The sequence below is a fragment of the Oreochromis niloticus genome, linkage group LG9, assembly GCF_001858045.2.
Source record: "Oreochromis niloticus isolate F11D_XX linkage group LG9, O_niloticus_UMD_NMBU, whole genome shotgun sequence".
Lineage (NCBI taxonomy): Eukaryota > Metazoa > Chordata > Actinopteri > Cichliformes > Cichlidae > Oreochromis > Oreochromis niloticus.
The window spans coordinates 25101090-25119935 of record NC_031974.2 but is presented as its reverse complement, the minus strand read 5'-3'; the positions used below and the strand labels follow the sequence as shown (position 1 = coordinate 25119935).

At 38.8% G+C, this 18846-nt stretch overlaps 1 protein-coding gene and 1 long non-coding RNA gene across 3 annotated transcripts in view; both read left to right on the top strand.

Annotated features, from left to right (window-relative positions):
• Nucleotides 1-18846, top strand: part of LOC109200391 (uncharacterized) — a 108022-nt gene that overhangs the window by 53521 nt on the left and 35655 nt on the right.
• On the top strand, nt 113-10253 carry LOC102077673 (leukocyte elastase inhibitor). Of its 2 annotated transcripts, none has more exons than XR_003221659.1 (9): nt 113-243; nt 592-773; nt 1406-1546; nt 1882-1999; nt 5125-5267; nt 7124-7201; nt 7332-7421; nt 8582-8762; nt 9577-10253. It is a non-coding gene; the product is annotated as a leukocyte elastase inhibitor (long non-coding RNA). The 2 variants fall into 2 exon arrangements; XR_002060559.2 differs by having other exon boundaries at nt 114-233.

Genomic DNA, 18846 nt, shown 5'->3' with positions numbered 1-18846 from the left:
CAGAATTTAGATTTTCTACTAATCATTTGGGAAACGTGAAGACTTTAGACGCTACAAGTTTAGCCTCTTCTCCGATAGAAAGATCCGAGGATATTTTGACGCTGTTTTCCAGTTAACTGATTGGTCAGTAGCTGATGAGTTCATTCCCGTTGGGGGAGGTTATGGTCAACGCGAAACCCAAACAAACCAAAAACGCTTCAAGCAGAAGCCAGAAAGAATCCTGACCGTCTGAAGTGAGTGTCAGTAAGTCATGTAACTTTATTCAGTTTTTACAAATCATGTTTACGTGGTTACTCATAAATTACCCGTAAGCAGTGTTTATATCTTGTGTGTATAACTGTATTCATATTGTAGTTTTTTTTCCCCCATATGTGCTCAAAGATTAATGCTAACCCTTGCATCTGTTTATAACTCATTGGGAGCTTTGTGACTAAATCTGCATGCACACCACGAAGGATATCATTTTAAACAAAAGCCCTGAATAACAGCCACCATAGTTTTTGTAGTTTTCAGGTAAAGCGAACCTCAGTTAGATTTAATTAATCTTGCTTGGTGCATTAAACAATTCACTGCCCCCCTTCTTTGTACCAGAAACAATGGGATCTGCAATCTCTCTGTCAGAGGCCAACAGTGCTTTCTCTCTGGCTTTGCTCAAACAGCTGAGCAACAACAACAAGACGGGAAACATCTTTTTCTCCCCGTTCAGCATCTCTTCAGCCCTGGCTATGGTGATGCTGGGGGCCAGAGGCAACACAGCCACACAGATGTCAGAGGTACAGTACACACGCTCACACACAAACATTAAAATTATAGTGCAGAATAGTTATTGTAGTGGTACTCATTTAACACATGCAGGATGCTCTGGTGTTAATCTGAGCAGCTGCTGGAAACCACTGTGACCATTATAACTGTATAAATGACCCTGACTTGTCTCCAGTGTATCAGTGTGATATTATTATAGTCTGAAACCTAATGTGAGCGACTGAGCTGGTTAGACATGAGGGCACAGTAAGTCATACAAAAGTGATGATATTGGACCCTTAAAAGAGGTCAAATGAACTAAACTCAAGTCAACATGACAACATAAATGAGCAAAGTAACTCCAGAGTAATGTGGAAAAATAAACTGAGACTGAAACCAAACCAGTTTTCTGAGATTTATTGACAGAAAGGTAAAATCTTTCCAACGGGATCAATGCTGCACAAACAGTCTTCCTACTAACTTTGAGAAATACACAAAATAATAACAGCTCCATTGTGTGGATACAGTCTTTGTCTGTTCATCTGTAGGAAGCTCAGTTACCACAGATCAAAATTTAGTTTGATTTTCTTTCTTTGTTGTTAGATCCAGTCCAGTATTTTCTTCTGTGTCCTTCTTTGAAACCACTTATGTGTTTTGTCCACAGTGCTTGCAAACCGAGGATTGTTGGGGTGATGTTCACAGCAGCTTTGCCCAACTTCTCACTGTACTCAACAGGACAGATGCTCCATTTACCTTCAGTGTTGCTAACAGACTGTACAGAGAGAAGTCCTGCCCCTTTACTCAGGTCTGTTTCTTCTTCTTATGTAGAGTGTGATTCTTCATACTCTCGTGTGTTTTGGAGTCAATGAGAGGCAGGGAGAGAAATGCTGTGAGTTCTGTAGAGAAGGATGATGAGAGCAGCAGGTCAAGTAGAAACTCTCCATGTACTCCTCTGGCTGCTCAGAATGACTGATCAGAATCTGTAAGTGTATTTATGATATGAAGCATGTGTGATTCAGCATATGTGTTCATGTGGATATAACTGTGTTTTCTTAATATGTCAGCCTGAAGTAAATCAGAATCAGTGATGTCAGAGACTTTGCTGGAGTCAATTTATAAATGTGTCGTCTGTGGTTTCAGGAATTCTTAATACAAAGCAAGAAACATTACAGCGCAGAGCTGGAGTCTGTGGACTTCAAGACCAGGTCTGAAGAAGTCAGGATTGATGTCAACAACTGGGTGCAGCAACAAACACCAGGTGGATCACATTTACACATGTACACACAATCACTTCATCTAATGTCCAGTTCAAGTTCACGTTTTTCATAAGCAGGACTCACTGCTCCTGCTAAGTCCCTCTAAAGTGAGGAGTGTGCACCTGTAAGGATACCATGAAAATCCTTCGTAAAAAAATACAGTACAGTATTTTTTTTTTCCTTCTGGTGCTCAGAAGTGATGTTAGATGTACTTAAGATAGTTTTAAAGAGTGAAGAAGCTTTACAGACCTATGACCAGGGTTTGTCAAAGGGCTCCTTCCACCGTTAATCCTGATTTAACCCACAGTGCTTCAAGCTGATTCAACAGTGATCTCTGTAGTCCCAGAACCACCTTCTTCAGTGTCTGCACAGTCCTCTGTTCACTTGTTAATTTTCAGCCAAACCCACTCACTGCTGCTTCTCATATTTTTTTTAATCTTCTTGTTTATGTATTTTCATTTTAACTCTCAAAGTCGTCCTGTCCCAATTAGGGATGGGTATCGTTTAGGTTTTATCCGATACCGGTGCCAAATCGGTACTTTTGAAACAGTGCCGGTGCTTAAACCGTGCTCGAACCGGTGCTTAAAGAATGGAGAACACAAACTTTGTCCAAAAACCTCTTATGTTTTTATTTTTAGCAGTCTCTTTTTTTCTGCAAAATGATAAGAACCGTCCAGCCCCACGCACAGGACGATCCGCGCTAACTCGCTAATGGAGATTTACTACACCCGCAGTAGATGTGCTCGGTGTGAGGTCTTGCAGCAAGCTATCAAATACGGTGCATTTCTCGGCTTTTAAAAAAACGCTATGCGTCGCCAGGTGTTTCATCAGATTTGAGGTGTTACCTCCTTTGCACAGTATCACCTTAACCTTTTAAGCCCCAAAGGGGTTTCTGAGCTTTCTGCTCGAAAATGCAATGCCCAAATTTAATTGATTATTTCTCTGCAATTACAAACTCTGTGCTTACAATCTTGGTATCAAAATAAAGCTAACACTTGTGAAATTTCATCAGAGGTGTAAATATTGAAGCAGATATTACTGTGTCAAAGTTACTGAGACTGGAACACAGAAAAAGTAAGTAGATTTTATCCTCGCCTAATTTTTTTTTTTTTTAGCATATAACCCTTTTAAAAATATGCCTCAGTTCACATTTCATTGCAGAAATTCAGTAACCAACATATAAACATCATCTGTGCAAAGATTTATGTTTTTAAAGTGAAACAGTGAAAAATTACGGCCCTGTCAATATATGAATATCCAGACGTTGTACAAAAATGTCCAATTTTGGCACACAATTGGACACCATGCCAGTTGAATTTTTTAGGTATTTAAGAGCAGAAATTAATTAATTTTATTAACATGCCTAAAAATGCTTTTTTTTTTTTTTTAATACATTTTTGAAGAATTAACCACACATTTACATGGTAATGGGCCTTTTCTGCCATGGAGTGCTTAATTGGCCTCTGGCCCTTTAAACTCTGAGGGGCTGTATCTTTGGTTTCTCTTGGTCAATTTGCATGATTGACACCTCTTTTTAATCGTTTTAGCCAATAGAATCAAAGTAACAATGCCACGTTCACGTCACTTCAACCAATCAGACGTTGCAATGCCAAAATCCACGTGGGCCCAAATTTGCTGCATGTGGCGTCTGTCCAGTCACTGTCTGTAGGTAGGTGGGTCTAAAATGGAGGTTGTTGACGGAAAACGGCTCTGTGGCTAGGTAGGCGTGGTAACTGCTGATAATCACGTGGCTACCGGCGAAAGTAACGGAGGAAACCGCTGTGTGTTTTTGTGGTCTTTTGCGGCTCATTCAGTGAATTTTGGTCAGAGTGTGGTGAAACTTGGTGTTTGGAATTGGTGATAGGCTGGTTACCTTCTAGAGCTATCTTTAGACAGTTACATGAAGTCTGGAGAATTTCTGGTTCGCCTTGTTTGTTTAGTGGACTTGTGCGCATTTACATAACTGCTCGTTTAATCATGGCTTGTTTTCGTTGAGTTTGGTAGTTGTAGAAATGGTTTATATGAGATTTTAGCTGCGATTCAGAGGTTTCTGTGCATACTACACATGTCTGGACTTGTATTTCTCACCCTGTGTTATAACCGATTAAACGTGATCTCCTCCTTTTTGCTCCCGGTACCGGGGGCGTGGGGCTTAAAGCACTTGTTGCAGGCTGCTGAGTTTGCATCTTTTGCTGTGAAGTACAGCAAGACTTTTGACCGCCTCGCCTTGGGCATTTTTAATCTGTAGCTTTGCTCTAAAAGAACGTACGTACCTGGGCCCGGCCTACTATCCTTGTAAAGGTAAAATGATTGGATAGAAGTGTATGACATCTCATGAAAAAAAAAAAAAAAAAAAAAAAGCACCGAAATGTGCGCTGCTTTTCGGTCTGGTTACTACCGTTTATGTCAGAACCGGTGGCATAATAGCACCGGATGCCGGTACCCATCCCTATTCCCAATATCTTAGGTCAATATGAGTTCAGGCACTTGAGTTTAATGGGTTCTGTGAAAGTTGGACTACAGCACAGCTTAAAATACCATCAGATTTTAATATTAACTCTTTCCTTCTATGAAAAGCGTTTTTGGCTCCCTGCCTGTTTGGGCTGGCATAGCATTAATGGTAATCTCATTCACTTCCAAGGTGGCTGCCAGGCACCAGAATACTTTGTTTACATCCAGATGTGTTGACCTTGACTTAAAACTCAACTCAAGCATATGCAGAGCATTGAGGGTGTCCATGAAGAAGTATAGAGAGGAGCGCCATCTTGTGGAACAGCACATGAATGTAACTTTACCTGCTTATCTCATTTATCTTATCTCGTGTAGAAAAAGCAGAATTTTGAAGTACTTCAATAATGAGTTGTTACATGTGTGCTGTAGTGATTAGCCAGAATGGCTGTGCATCCTTACTTGTTCTAAATATTCACATGTTGTGCTGATGAATAATATCTTCAGGTTTCACTAATACTTAAAGAATATACTCTGATTAAGCAGCATTTGTAAACTCATCATGTTTCTCTGGCCAACAAAGGCTGAAAGAGTGTGGGGTCCATCATGTTTTCATAGATTTGTGGATGAAAACTTTCACTTCTCAATTTTTTACATTTGGTTTTACTTTGTTCACCAGGTAACATCACAGAGGTGGTGGATGAAGAGGATTTGAATGAACTGACCAGGCTGGTGTTGTTCACTGCCACCCACTTCAGAGGCAGCTGGATTAAAGATTTCTCGTGGTCTGAAACTTATTATGCTCAATTTTGGCTCAAGAAGGTAAAAGTGCTCATAAAAACAGAACACTGACTATGAAACTATAACCTTGTAAAGTCTATTGTCATTGCAGTTGTGGTTGGTCAACATGGACAGTTTCAATAAATGAGCAAATATACAAGTAATCCATGTGAGCAAAAGCTCAGATTTCAGACTGCTCTTAAAGATCGGTTTCAGTTTCTTTTAGTGATGCACGAATCATGAACGAATCGTTCAATACTCGAGAATCACTTTACTGACTCGTGAGTCATGATTCACAAGCGCAACTGACTCACTGACTCATCCCTGTTGCTGTTAGCAAACTAATTTCATTAGTAGAAATATATCTAGCTTATAATTCAAATTGTGAAGAAAAACACAACATCCAGTATCTTAACAAAAACATTTCTGCTCTGAACTGGAAGAAAAAACCCTGAGTAGAAGCTCACATCAAGACAATAGCTCCTCGGTTCACAGTAGCATCGCTCTGCTAACATGCTAACAGCACATTTGAGCTACTCACCCCCTCCCTTCCTGCGCTGAATCGTAGGGGAAGCAAATCACTCATGACTCACTAACCCCCTTCCTCCTGTGCTGAATCATAGAGCGAGCGAATCACTCATGACTCGCTAACCCCTCCCTCCTGTGCTGAATCGTAGGGAAGCAAATCACTCATGACTCACTAACCCCCTCCCTCCTGTGCTGAATCATAGAGCGAGCGAATCACTCATGACTCGCTAACCCCCTCCCTCCTGTGCTGAATCGTAGGGGAAGCAAATCACTCATGACTCACTAACCCCCTTCCTCCTGTGCTGAATCATAGAGCGAGCGAATCACTCATGACTCGCTAACCCCCTCCCTCCTGTGCTGAATCGTAGGGGAAGCAAATCACTCATGACTCACTAACCCCCTCCCTCCTGTGCTGAATCGTAGTGTAAGCAAATCACTCAGGACTCACTAACCCCCTCCCTCCTGTGCTGAATCATAGAGCGAGCGAATCACTCATGACTCGCTAACCCCCTCCCTCCTGTGCTGAATCATAGAGCGAACGAATCACTCACTCACTCACTCACTCACCCCCTCCCTCCTGGCTCGCAGCTACTTCTTCTTCTTGGTTGGCAACCAATGTTAAGGCGCACTACCGCCCCCTGGCTCACAGCTCAGTGGACATTTAGATGAGAAAATATATATTTGACACATGTAAGGAAAATACTAATAAAATAAAAATAAACAAAAGAGATGTTCCCTTTAGAAATTCTTTTGCTCTTTTTTGCTATATAAAATAGTTGTTTTCTTTAAGAATCACTCATCTTAGCAGTAGGATTTACATTAAAAGAGAAACAAATTAAGTTTGAGTGAAAATGTACATTTTTTGCACTCTCTGGTCAACTGACTCAGTGACTCAAATGACTCAAAAAACCCGATTCACTTTGGTGAGTGACTCATTAAAACTCGATTCAGTAAAAAGAATCAAATTTACCATCACTAGTTTCTTTGCTCTGCGTGATATGTCAGAAAGATCAGCCCCTCCCCTTTTGTTAAAGAGGGACACCCAATCAAAATGGCCTCAAGAGGAGGGAGCTTTAAAGGTGAGGAGCTAAAATTATTATTGTGAGACTGCATTTGGGCCCAGTGTGAGATAGATAAGATTTATTTGGAAGTGTACAACATACAAAGCGTCTTTACAAACTACTTTAATAAAAGTCATGAGAATACATCTGTGACTGAGAATGAGTATTCATGACAAACCTGTTCAAAGCCAAATTTTTATCTCTTTCCTTTTCAGAGTCATTTAATCCACTTTTGCATCCAAGAAATATTTCAATGAATATATTAAAAAAATGTTATTTCAGGTCACATGTAATTTCTTTTGTCTTCAGAATGACTCAAAGCCTGTGAAGATGATGAAACAGGAAGAGAACTTCATGTGTACCTTCATCGAAGAAGCAAACTGCAAAGTAACCATCATATTTATCATATTGATATAAATCACTGCATAATCAGATTTCACTGAGAGACTGAGTGATTGTAATGTATGTGTATCAGTAGATTTATGTGCAGTAATGTTTGACACCCTCTGCTGGACAGATTCTAGAGATGCCTTACAGTGGGGAGGAAGTGAGCATGCTCATCTTTTTACCTGCAGAGATCGAGGATGATACAACAGGACTGGAGAAGGTAGAACACTTACACACTCGGGATGTTCCTGGTGACTCATTTCTTAGTCAACTACATGAAGAAAAAAAAAACTCAGACTAACCGAATAGTCTAAAACTGACAAACACCCAGATATTAAGTGAAATTTGAAAACTGCTTGACGTCAAAAACTGTGTAAACAAAGTGATTTGAAACTTTTAATGACATTCTTGAATGAATCATGCTGCTTAACTGTGCAGGATCTCTCATCGCACATTTACACTACACGTTATCCTTCAAACAGATGACAAAGAAGAAAAACATTTGAAATATATTAACTATGATATGAAAACATGTTTCTACTAAAGATGCTCATTCATTACTGAAATATGAAAAAGTAACAACTGAAAAATGAATAAACTGCGGCTGAAAAGTGTGGCACATTGTGCCATGCATCATGAATGATGGATGTCGTTTGAGAATTCATGACAATCACTTCAATAAAAGTTTAAATTTAAAATAACAAAACAATAAATCATCCATCCATTTTCTTGTGCTTATCTGAAGTGTGGTATTACAGACAGCAGAGAAGCCCAAACTTCCCTCTCTCTTTCAGCTTATCTGGGGCCAGTAGATATATTCTCTCCAGCAGGTCACAGTGTATGCCTGGTGGGAACACCTTACCCTGGAGGTGCCCCTCAGCTGTCTCCTTTCAAGGAGTAGCAGCTCTACTCTGAGCCTTTTTTGAATAACTGAACTCCTTTTAGAGAAAGCTATTTTCCGTCGGTTGCAGGTCCTATTTTTTTCATCTTTAAGTACCAGAAATAGGTAATTAAATAAAATAATGTTAACAAAAAGGTCAGGCCAAGAATAACGAACTTATGGCATTTCTCAACAACAGTGCTCTATTTGGCGGCAGATGGCTGCATAACATTTAGGACACAAAAATGTACAATTTATTGGTAAATTTACTTTATCAATAAAATGTAAACAGTAAAACTGATTAAATTACTAGTACATCTGATACTAACTAGTGACAATAGCAATCATTACTTGACTAGTTGTGCACATCCACCAATACACATAAACAACACACACACACACACACACACACACACACACACACACACACACACACACACACACACACACACACACACACACACACACACACCTAATGACTGATATTGTTTCCATCCCAGCTGGAGAAGGAGCTGACCTACGAGAAATTTGTGGCTTGGACTCATCCAGGCAAGATGCAAACATGTTACATTGATGTGAGGCTGCCTCGATTTACACTGGAGGAGACGTATGACCTGAACACAGTCCTGAGCAGCATGAGCATGGTGGACGCTTTTGATCACACAAAGTGTGACTTCTCTGGTGAGACATACGTTGCAGTTTGTTGGTGTTTATGAACAGAGTGTAGAGCAAAGATGCTCCAGCAGTGAAAGAGTTCTCCAAAAGACCATGGAGCTGCTTATTTCAGGAGATTGTTTGTCTTTGTGGTGGGCGTGGTCTGCGGTGCCATGCAGGGCGGGCGGACACACCTGCAGGGCATCCCTAATCACGCCCGCCGAGTTAAAAACACGGGGACTCAGGGGTTGGTGTGTGTTGTGGTGTGATGCAAATCAATAAAGATGGCTCAAAACACTGATCCCTGGACCCACCGTGCCTTATTCACACCACAGTCTTGTTTGCTGATCATACTACTGTGAGATTTTGAAAGCAGGATCTAAGCTTTGATGCTGGGTTTTGAATGGACTGGTGGACTTTTACATGACAGTCCTGATACTTTTAATACTGTAATACTGACAGACAGTCAGGGAGGTGTTCTGGTTCATCCTGCCTAAACCAGCTGTACTCTCTGATACTAATCACTAATGACAGGCTGTTAAAGTGACATTATGAAGGGTTTTTTTTTTCATGGTTAATTTGGAGATATTACACTTTGACAAAATAGTTGAGAGGAAGAAAGGCAGAGGATGAGTTGAATGGCATGCAGGAAATGGTCTGGAAACAGTCAAACCCCGGCTCCTGCAGCACCTTTGGTATTTTGGTTGTCACCTCAACCAGGTGATCTATATCACCACCTAGCCTTATCAGATTTTAATTTGAAAAAAATCCTCTCAGATAAAAAATGAAAATGCAGCATTATGTTCATTTAAAATGTTCTCCTTTCACTTCTCTGTCACAGGCATGTCTGGGCACAAAGATCTGGTACTTTCAAAAGTCATCCACAAGGCTTTTGTGAAGGTCCACGAGAAGGCAACTGAGGCTACTTTTAAAACAATGGATTGGCTTGAGCTTCAGTCGGCCAAAATAAGGTGGGGCAATTTTGATTTTAAATCCTTCATCGCAGACCACCCCTTCCTCTTCTTCATCAGACATAACCCCACCATGAACATCCTGTTTGCTGGTCGGTTCTGCTGCCCTGTGTGAGCTCTGTGTCCTTTAGAGCAGCTCAGTACCAGAAGTCTTTAGTGTTTAGTTGGAGAACCTTTCAAAATCACTGCACAACAGCGCTGTATCCATATTAATATACAGCTCTCTACTATCAGTTTTTTGTGTTTTGTATCTCATATTTTGTATTTTTCTATTTTCAAAACTTTCTCATCTTTAATGTTATCTGTTCAGATGTTTATACCATACTCTTAGGATGTCCCATCTTCTGATCAGAAATTTATCAAAGACTGTTTAGTGGCTGAAATGAGACAAACTGCATGATGTATAATTTACGTTTGATCTTAATTTCTCATTGACTTCACACTGGCCGGTTCGGGACAATCAGCACATACAATGCTCAGTTCTGCACTAGATGGTGACCAGGAGATGGTATCTGTCCATTCTTATCTCATTGTGGCAGGTTATGAATTTCAGTATACAGTAATTAGGCCTCAGTATATAGAAGTCATGAACACAAATAACTGTGATCATGATGGAGCTGTGTCATGTCTGATATTGACATGGCTTTATACCAGCTCTGAATCAATAATGTGTCATGTTATATCCTTGTTGCTTTGACTCCTCTCTCCTTGTCTCTTCCTTGCTTCCTTTGTACAGGTTTTACGCAGCAAATGTACAAGTAATCCCTGTGAGCCAAAGCTCAGATTTCAGACTGCTCTAAAGGATCCGTTTTACTTTTTCTGCTCTTATCCCTGCGTGATATGTCAGAAAGAGCAGCTCCTCCTCGGACACTATACTTTTAAGTTAGGCTTAAAATTTTCCTTTTTGATAAAACATACAGGTCCTTCTCAAAAAGTTAGCATATTGTGATAAAGTTCATTATTTTCTGCAATGTACTGATAAACATTAGACGTTCATATATTTTAGATTCATTACACACAACTGAAGTAGTTCAAGCCTTTCATTGTTTTAATATTGATGATTTTGGCATACAGCTCATGAAAACCCCAAATTCCTATCTCAAAAAATTAGCATATTACATCCGACCAATAAAAGAAAAGTGTTTTGAATACAAAAAAAAGTCAACCTTCAAATAATTATGTTCAGTTATGCACTCAATACTTGGTCGGGAATCCTTTTGCAGAAATGACTGCTTCAATGCGGCGTGGCATGGAGGCAATCAGCCTGTGGCACTGCTGAGGTGTTATGGAGGCCCAGGATGCTTCGATAGCGGCCTTAAGCTCATCCAGAGTGTTGGGTCTTGCATCTCTCAACTTTCTCTTCACAATATCCAGAGATTCTCTATGGGGTTCAGGTCAGGAGAGTTGGCAGGGCAATTGAGCACAGTAATACCATGGTCAGTAAACCGTTTACCAGTGGTTTTGGCACTGTGAGCAGGTGCCAGGTCGTGCTGAAAAATGAAATCTTCATCTCCATAAAGCTTTTCAGCAGATGGAAGCATGAAGTGCTCCAAAATCTCCTGATAGCTAGCTGCATTGACCCTGCCATTGATAAAACACAGTGGACCAACACCAGCAGCTGACATGGCACCCCACACCATCACTGACTGTGGGTACTTGACTCTGGACTTCAGGCATTTTGACATTTCCCTCTCCCCAGTTTTCCTCCAGACTCTGGCACCTTGATTTCCGAATGACATGCAAAAGTTGCTTTCATCCGAAAAAAGTACTTTGGACCACTGAGCAACAGTCCAATGCTGCTTCTCTGTAGCCCAGGTCAGGCGCTTCTGCCGCTGTTTCTGGTTCAAAAGTGGCTTGACCTGGGGAATGCGGCACCTGTAGCCCATTTCCTGCACACGCCTGTACACGGTGGCTCTGGATGTTTCTACTCCAGACTCAGTCCACTGCTTCCGCAGGTCCCCCAAGGTCTGGAATCAGTCCTTCTGCACAGTCTTCCTCAGGGTCCGGTCACCTCTTCTCGTTGTGCAGCGTTTTCTGCCACACTTTTTCCTTCCCGCAGACTCCCCTCTGAGGTGCCTTGATACAGCACTCTGGGAACAGCCTATCCATTCAGAAATTTCTTTCTGTGTCTTACCCTCTGGCTTGAGGGTGTCAATGATGGCCTTCTGGACAGCAGTCAGGTCGGCAGTCTTACCCATGATTGCGGTTTTGAGTTATGAACCAGGCTGGGAGTTTTTAAAAGCCTCAGGAATCTTTGCAGGTGTTTAGAGTTAATTCGTTGATTCAGATGATTAGGTTAATGGCTCGTTTAGTGAACCTTTTCATGATATGCTAATTTTTTGAGATAGGAATTTTGGGTTTTCATGAGCTGTATGCCAAAATCATCAATATTAAAACAATGTAAGGCTTGAACTACTTCAGTTGTGTGTCATGGATCTAAAATATATGAAAGTCTAATGTTTATCAGTACACTGCAGAAAATAATGAACTTTATCACAATATGCTAATTTTTTGAGAAGGACCTGTATAGTTAGGGCTGGATCAGGTAACCCTGAATCCTCCCTTAGTTATGCTGCAATAGGTGTAGGCTGCAGCTGGATTCCCATGATGCATGAGTATTTCTCTGCATTGAATCATACTTGTTATTTATACTGGCTCTCTTCTACAGCATTCCTATGAGCATGCCAAAGTGCTTGCTCATAGGGGTGATATGATTGTTGGGTTTTCTCTGTATGCATTATTGTATGGTCTACCTTACAATATAAAGTGCCTTGAGGTGACTGTTGTTGTGATTTGGCACTGTATAAATTGAATTGAATTGAATCACTGGTGGAAGGGACTAATGTCAAGGAGAGGAGGTAAGGAAAGGAATCTAGGATGTACTATCTGATAAATTAAACTAAGGGAGACGTTTTCTGTTTCCTGCATTTTAAATAAAGTTGTTGATAAATATAAACTCTTCATGGCATTATTTTTGGAAGTATCCCCACTCTGATCTGAGTCATTGAAACATTTGCACAGTACGTCATGTTTTTTGGAAAACATTTTGCTTCTGATTAAGTTTGTCCTCTTGTTATTTCACACAGACTGATGATTTGTTAAACGTCATGTTCCTGTTTGTGTATCTTAGGTTATTAAAAATCCTATGATTTATACAATCACCTAAAAGAGATTATGGTAAATGAGTTATTAAGCTAAAGAAGAGAAAAGCCACATCAGAAGACCCAGACTGTTCTGCACTGAGCTGTGGTGCACTCCTCCGGAAACCAGGTTTTTTGGGGGGAGTTTTCACACTATGTGTCACTCTGAGGAATTGTTGGACGAATATAACATGAAGAAAATGAGAGAAATTGACAGTAGTTGTATTAAAATACTCACAATCATAAAATTAAATAAATATGACAAACAATTTCCCAACTGTTGCAGTAGAGTGCATGCCCCCAAAAATTAGTGTTAAACATGCCAGAGGGGAGAGGCAGAGTTTCTCAGGAGTAAAGATGGATAGAAGTTCACTATTCTGCAAAAACTGTCTACAAATTGTGGAAAACATTCAGAAAAATGTTGTCAGTATAAAATGGTAAAGACTTTTCATGTATCATCATCTACAGAATACAACTTCAAACCACTCTGAGAATCTGTCATGTCACTGCATGTGCTCAGGAGCCATCCACAAATCGTTGTTCAAGCTCTGCATCTCTGATGGTTTGGAGGTAAATTTGTGCCTCTGGAATTGGTAGCTTGCACATCTGGAAAGGCACATCAGCCATGAGAGTTACACACAGGTTTTAGATCAACATATGTTTCCATTCAGATGACGTCTTTTTCAGGGAAAGCTCTGCATATTTCAAGAAGTCACCGTTGAACTGAAGATATTACAACAGCATTGCTTCATCATCGAAGAGCCTGGATACTGAACTGCCCTGCCTGAAACAAAAAATACCACAAAGAAGACTCAGGACTGGCTAAAAGAAAGTAGAAACTGTATTGACCTTAGTTAGACAGTGAGTGACTACGAGACAGGCCCTGAATTAGATCAACACCAGTTCAGGTATAGCATTAGTCATAAAAATGAGGTGAATATGACTTGTCTGAAAGAAATTAATGAGATTCAACTGTTTGTTAATACAAAGAAATTACATGATTTTGAGTGTGCAGACCACATTCAGCAGCTGGCTGGCCTCACGGTGGAACGAGTCAATACATCATATGAGCCCTAGGTGGCAGCTTTATGTAATACTTCCTATAGGTTCTCTGTCATGTGATGCTGGCTTTTCTTTGTGCAGTAGAAATAGCCAGCATCTGCTGATTTATTCCTCGACCTCTCTCTTCATAAAAGGTCTGTATAAATGTTCTCTAACTAGGCTAAGAACTCTCTCTACCCCAACATGTCCAATATCATCGTGCAGGTGTGAGAGGACAGTTTGTTTGTACTACAAATGGCGGGCAGAACAAGTTGTTTTCCACCTGGAGTCTTTCTATGGTGAAGGTCATTCTGCACATGCAGCCTGCTCCATTCTCTTGACAGTTTATCTTGTGGTCTGTTACGACCCAACTCTTTTCAAATGTTTTACATTCCTCATCAGTTTCAGTCTTTATGCTGCTCATTTGCGAGCTCTTCTCACAAGTAATGCCCAAAACCCCTTTTGGGACTGTTCTAGTTCTCAAACACAAACACATAAACTAACACAGACACGCAAAAAAAATAACTTATACACATTTTTGATCATTTATGATCACTCTATCAAGATGACATCTGTAAATATAAAATATGTAGCAAGTATTTTATTTTGTTTGTAAAAAGGAGGATTTGCATTGAGAGATTTTAGTTTCCAAGCTCAGATCAAGTCAGGTGCACTGTCCTGCCAGGTTGCCCCCGAAGATGGAGCAACTTAACCTGAAAATATCCTCCCATCTAACAGTACCACTGGCGCCCTCTTCTGGGAGATAAAACACCATCCAACAAGCCCTGCAGACAGAATCAGACACTGGAAACAGCCCCCAACAGCATAAATGTCCCCTCCTCACCTGTTGGTCATTCAATAGGCCCACCCCGAGGTGAGCAGGACAATAACTAACCTAGAGCTTTACTTTTATTGGACATCTTTAGAAAAGAAACCTGCACTTTCTGTGCCTCTAGTAAAAGAAGCTTTCAGCTACCTTCTGGTCTTTTATAACTGCTTTCATTCCTCATAAAAATGAGGAAATTGTCTCCATGATAGACACATTCTCAGAACGTAGTGATAGAGCATGTTTTCAGACTCCAGGTATCAGCCCCTCATGTTTCCTGCTCTGGAGCAGTCCAGCATCACCTGCAGAGAAGCTGTTGGGTTTGGAAGCAGACCAGGCAGCAAAATCATTGCCTGTCTGATTGGAGGACCCCCACCTTGTCTTCTGAAGACGTTCCATCTCCAAGAAATTGGGCTCCTGCATGTTTCCAGTTTTTAAAGATGCTTCTAGAAATTATATGATGTATACAGTAAAAAAAAGAACACCTTATATAGAGATTTCATTAAAAAGAGAACTACAGAATCTGAAAAGAAATATAAAAAGTATAAAAATAAATTAACTAACATAATGAGAACTTGTAAAAAAGAATACTTCATCAAAAAGTTAGAAGATAATAAAGATAGCATGAAAGGGATATGGAAGGTATTAAATAGTATAATAAAAAATGGACCAAGGACTAATGACTACCCTGGGTATTTTATGGAAGGGACAAATACTATTACTAAAATGAACGAAGTAGTAGATGGATTCAATGATTTTTTTGTAAATATAGGGCCAAAATTGGCTGCGGAAATAAAGGTTGATATGATAGAAAGGGACACTGGAGGAAACATTGAAAGGAATGCAAGTTCAATGTTTTTAAGAGCAGTGGAAGAGAAGGAGATATATGATATTGTCAGTGGACTTAAGAACAAAACAAGTACTGACTGTCATGATATTGATATGGTAACGGTAAAGAGAGTAATTGATGGTATTGTAAAACCGCTACAATATATTTTTAATTTGTCTTTCCAGGAAGGGGTTTTTCCACAAAAAATGAAAGTTGCAAAAATTATTCCCATTTATAAATCAGGTGAAAAGCATTGTTTTACAAATTATAGACCAGTGTCGGTACTCTCTCAGTTTTCTAAGATACTGGAAAAACTATTTCTAAAGAGATTTGATAACTTTGTGGATAAACATGAATTGTTGGCAAATTGCCAGTATGGGTTTAGAAATAACAGATCAACAGTTTTGGCATTGATGGATTTAATGGAAGAAATAACTGAATGTATGGATAAGAAGAAGTATGCACTTGGAGTCTTTCTAGATCTAAAAAAAGCATTTGATACTGTTGACCACAAAATTCTAATAATCAAACTGGAAAAATATGGGTTTAGGGGTGTGGTATTAGATTGGATAAAAAGCTATGTGATGAATCGACAGCAATATGTACAAATAAATGACTTTAAATCTAAACTGATGGATATTGAATGTGGAGTACCTCAAGGATCAGTATTGGGACCAAAAATGTTTATTATGTATATAAATGATATTTGTAAAGTATCGAAGATACTAAAGTTTGTAATTTTTGCAGATGATACCAATATACTTTGTTCAGGTGTGGAATTTCAACAGGTTTTGGAGGTGATCACACAGGAGTTAAAGATGTTAAAGAAGTGGTTTGATAGAAACAAATTGTCCTTAAATTTAAATAAAACAAAATTTATGTTATTCGGAAACTATAAGAAAAACATTAATATTGAAATTTGTGTTGATAATGTATATCTAGAAAGGGTTAATACCATAAAATTTCTTGGTGTGATCATTGATCATAAGGCCTGTTGGAAATCACACATCACTTATGTGAGGGGAAAGTTAGCACGGGGCATTGCTGTCTTGGGGAAAGTAAAACAATTTTTGGATAGGAAAACATTGTATATGTTATATTGTGCTTTACTATTACCATACATGAGTTATTGTGTAGAGGTTTGGGGAAATACATATAAAAGTAATATTCAGACTATAATTATAATGCAGAAAAGGGCTATTAGACTAATAAATCAGGAGGGGTATAGGGCTCACACAAACCCGCTCTTTATTAAGACGCAAGCTATAAAATTCCAGGATCTGGTGAAGTTTAAAACAGTGCAAATAATATATAAGGCAAGGAAAGGGATGCTCCCAATCGAAATAAGTAAATGGTTCTTAGAAAGAGAAGGGAGGTATAATTTTAGAGGGAAGTGGAATTTAAAATTACAAAAAGTAAGAACAACATTGAAAAGGATGTCTATTTCAATAGCGGGAGTTAAATTTTGGAATGAGTTAAAAGAAGAAATAAAGGTCAGTAGTGATATAAACCAGTTTAAAATAAAACTCAAAAAAGAAATTTTAAATAAGTATAAGAATGAAGAAAATGCAATTAACCCAAGACAGCAGTCAAACTGATGTTTATTTTCTTGATTTTCTTGTTGAACATGACAATTTTTTTTTTTATTTTTTTGTGATGATTATTATGTTCTAAGTTGAAGGCATTGTAAACGTTTTGTTGTTCAAATTTAGATGATGAGGATGTAAACCTAAGGGGTAGGGCTAAATAAGTATATACTTCAGCCTACTCCTTTTCAAACAACTGTATGGAATGATTTTATGAAATGTTGGTGAATGTATATGTTTGAAATAAAAATGAACTGAACTGAACTGAACTGAACAGTAATTGACACAATATGGTGATGGAAATAAAACTTAATAAAAGAAGATCAAGTTAATCCCTTATTTTCTTTAAAGGTATTTTTATATCTATTTTTTGTCAAACTATTCAAATTAGGTATTTATAATTTATATAAGAAATGACATCTGTACTCCGTGTTTTAGATTTGGAACAGTGTTTGCAGAAAATATTTAAAGCTGCATCAGAAAAAGTCCCAGACAGAGCTGTGGTGTACTCATCAACCATCATGTGTCACTATTGTAAGCTCTGAATCCCAAAGATGTCACTCTGGCAAAATGCTCCAAAAGTACAACATGAAGAAAATAACAGATTTCAACTGTATAAAAACAAAAACAATCATAAAAACAAACAAAACTGGATGAATTGTTTTCACATCAGCAGAGTGCTTTCCCAAAATATCCAAAATTTGAATGTGTATTTAGGAAAGCATGGTGGTACAATAGTTATCGTCGTTTAGAATTCAAAGATTGATGCATAATGACAATTGGGAGGTGGATAGTAACACAACAAGTTAATTCTGACATGTATTAGAGTTTTTACTCATTATTCATTGATTCTCCTATTTTGGATCATTTAAAGCTATGTTAGTGTAGGTGTCTGTTAGGATCCCTGGCTCCTTTTTCCAGTGTTTTATATTTTTTGGACTTTTGTAGTGTGTGTTAAGGAAAAGGTTCTTGATTTGTCTGGATTTATCCCTGATTATCCTGAGTTCCTCTCCAGCTAGAGCTTTATACATTTCCCCTGTACTTCCTACTTTAATTGTTTATATCTCTAGTTCTTAGTTGCCTGTTTAATTTAGTCGGTTTCTTTCATGTCCAGGTTCTCTTGGTCCCCTCTGTGTCTCCCTCTTGGTCTCTTGGCTCAATCATGTCGCTGTTCATTTACCCTTTCTTTATGTCTAGTTGTATATCTTGAGTTTGGGTCTCTGTCACTGTGTTCATATTTCCTGTCTTATACTGATCGTTTCTTGTTTCATCTACATTATGTTCAGTTTCGCTTCCTGTGTTTTATCAGTTAGATTATGTCGTAACTAGTGTGGCATGTTTTCACACACCACAAGTTTTAGTTCAGTTTTCTGTTCTCATAAATGACATAAAAGAAGAGAGTGCTCCACTTCTTGATCCTCAGTATAGCAGATTTTCCATACTGTTTAATGCTTTTATCTATTGTAGAGACAGTATGAAAAAGTATTTAAGACACAGTTATCAATTTAAGTATTCATCACTTTACAACAACTTTTCTTACAGTATTTTTAGCCTGAATAACTGTTGTGATCATATTCTATGTTTTCATTTCCCATAGTTGCTTATCTCTTGGTCTCACCTTCACCTTCTACAGTTTGTTCTAACCTGTCATATTTACACTTTTATTTTAAGTATATTTTTGCAATATAGTTCATATTGTCTTTTTCCTCATAGGTCTG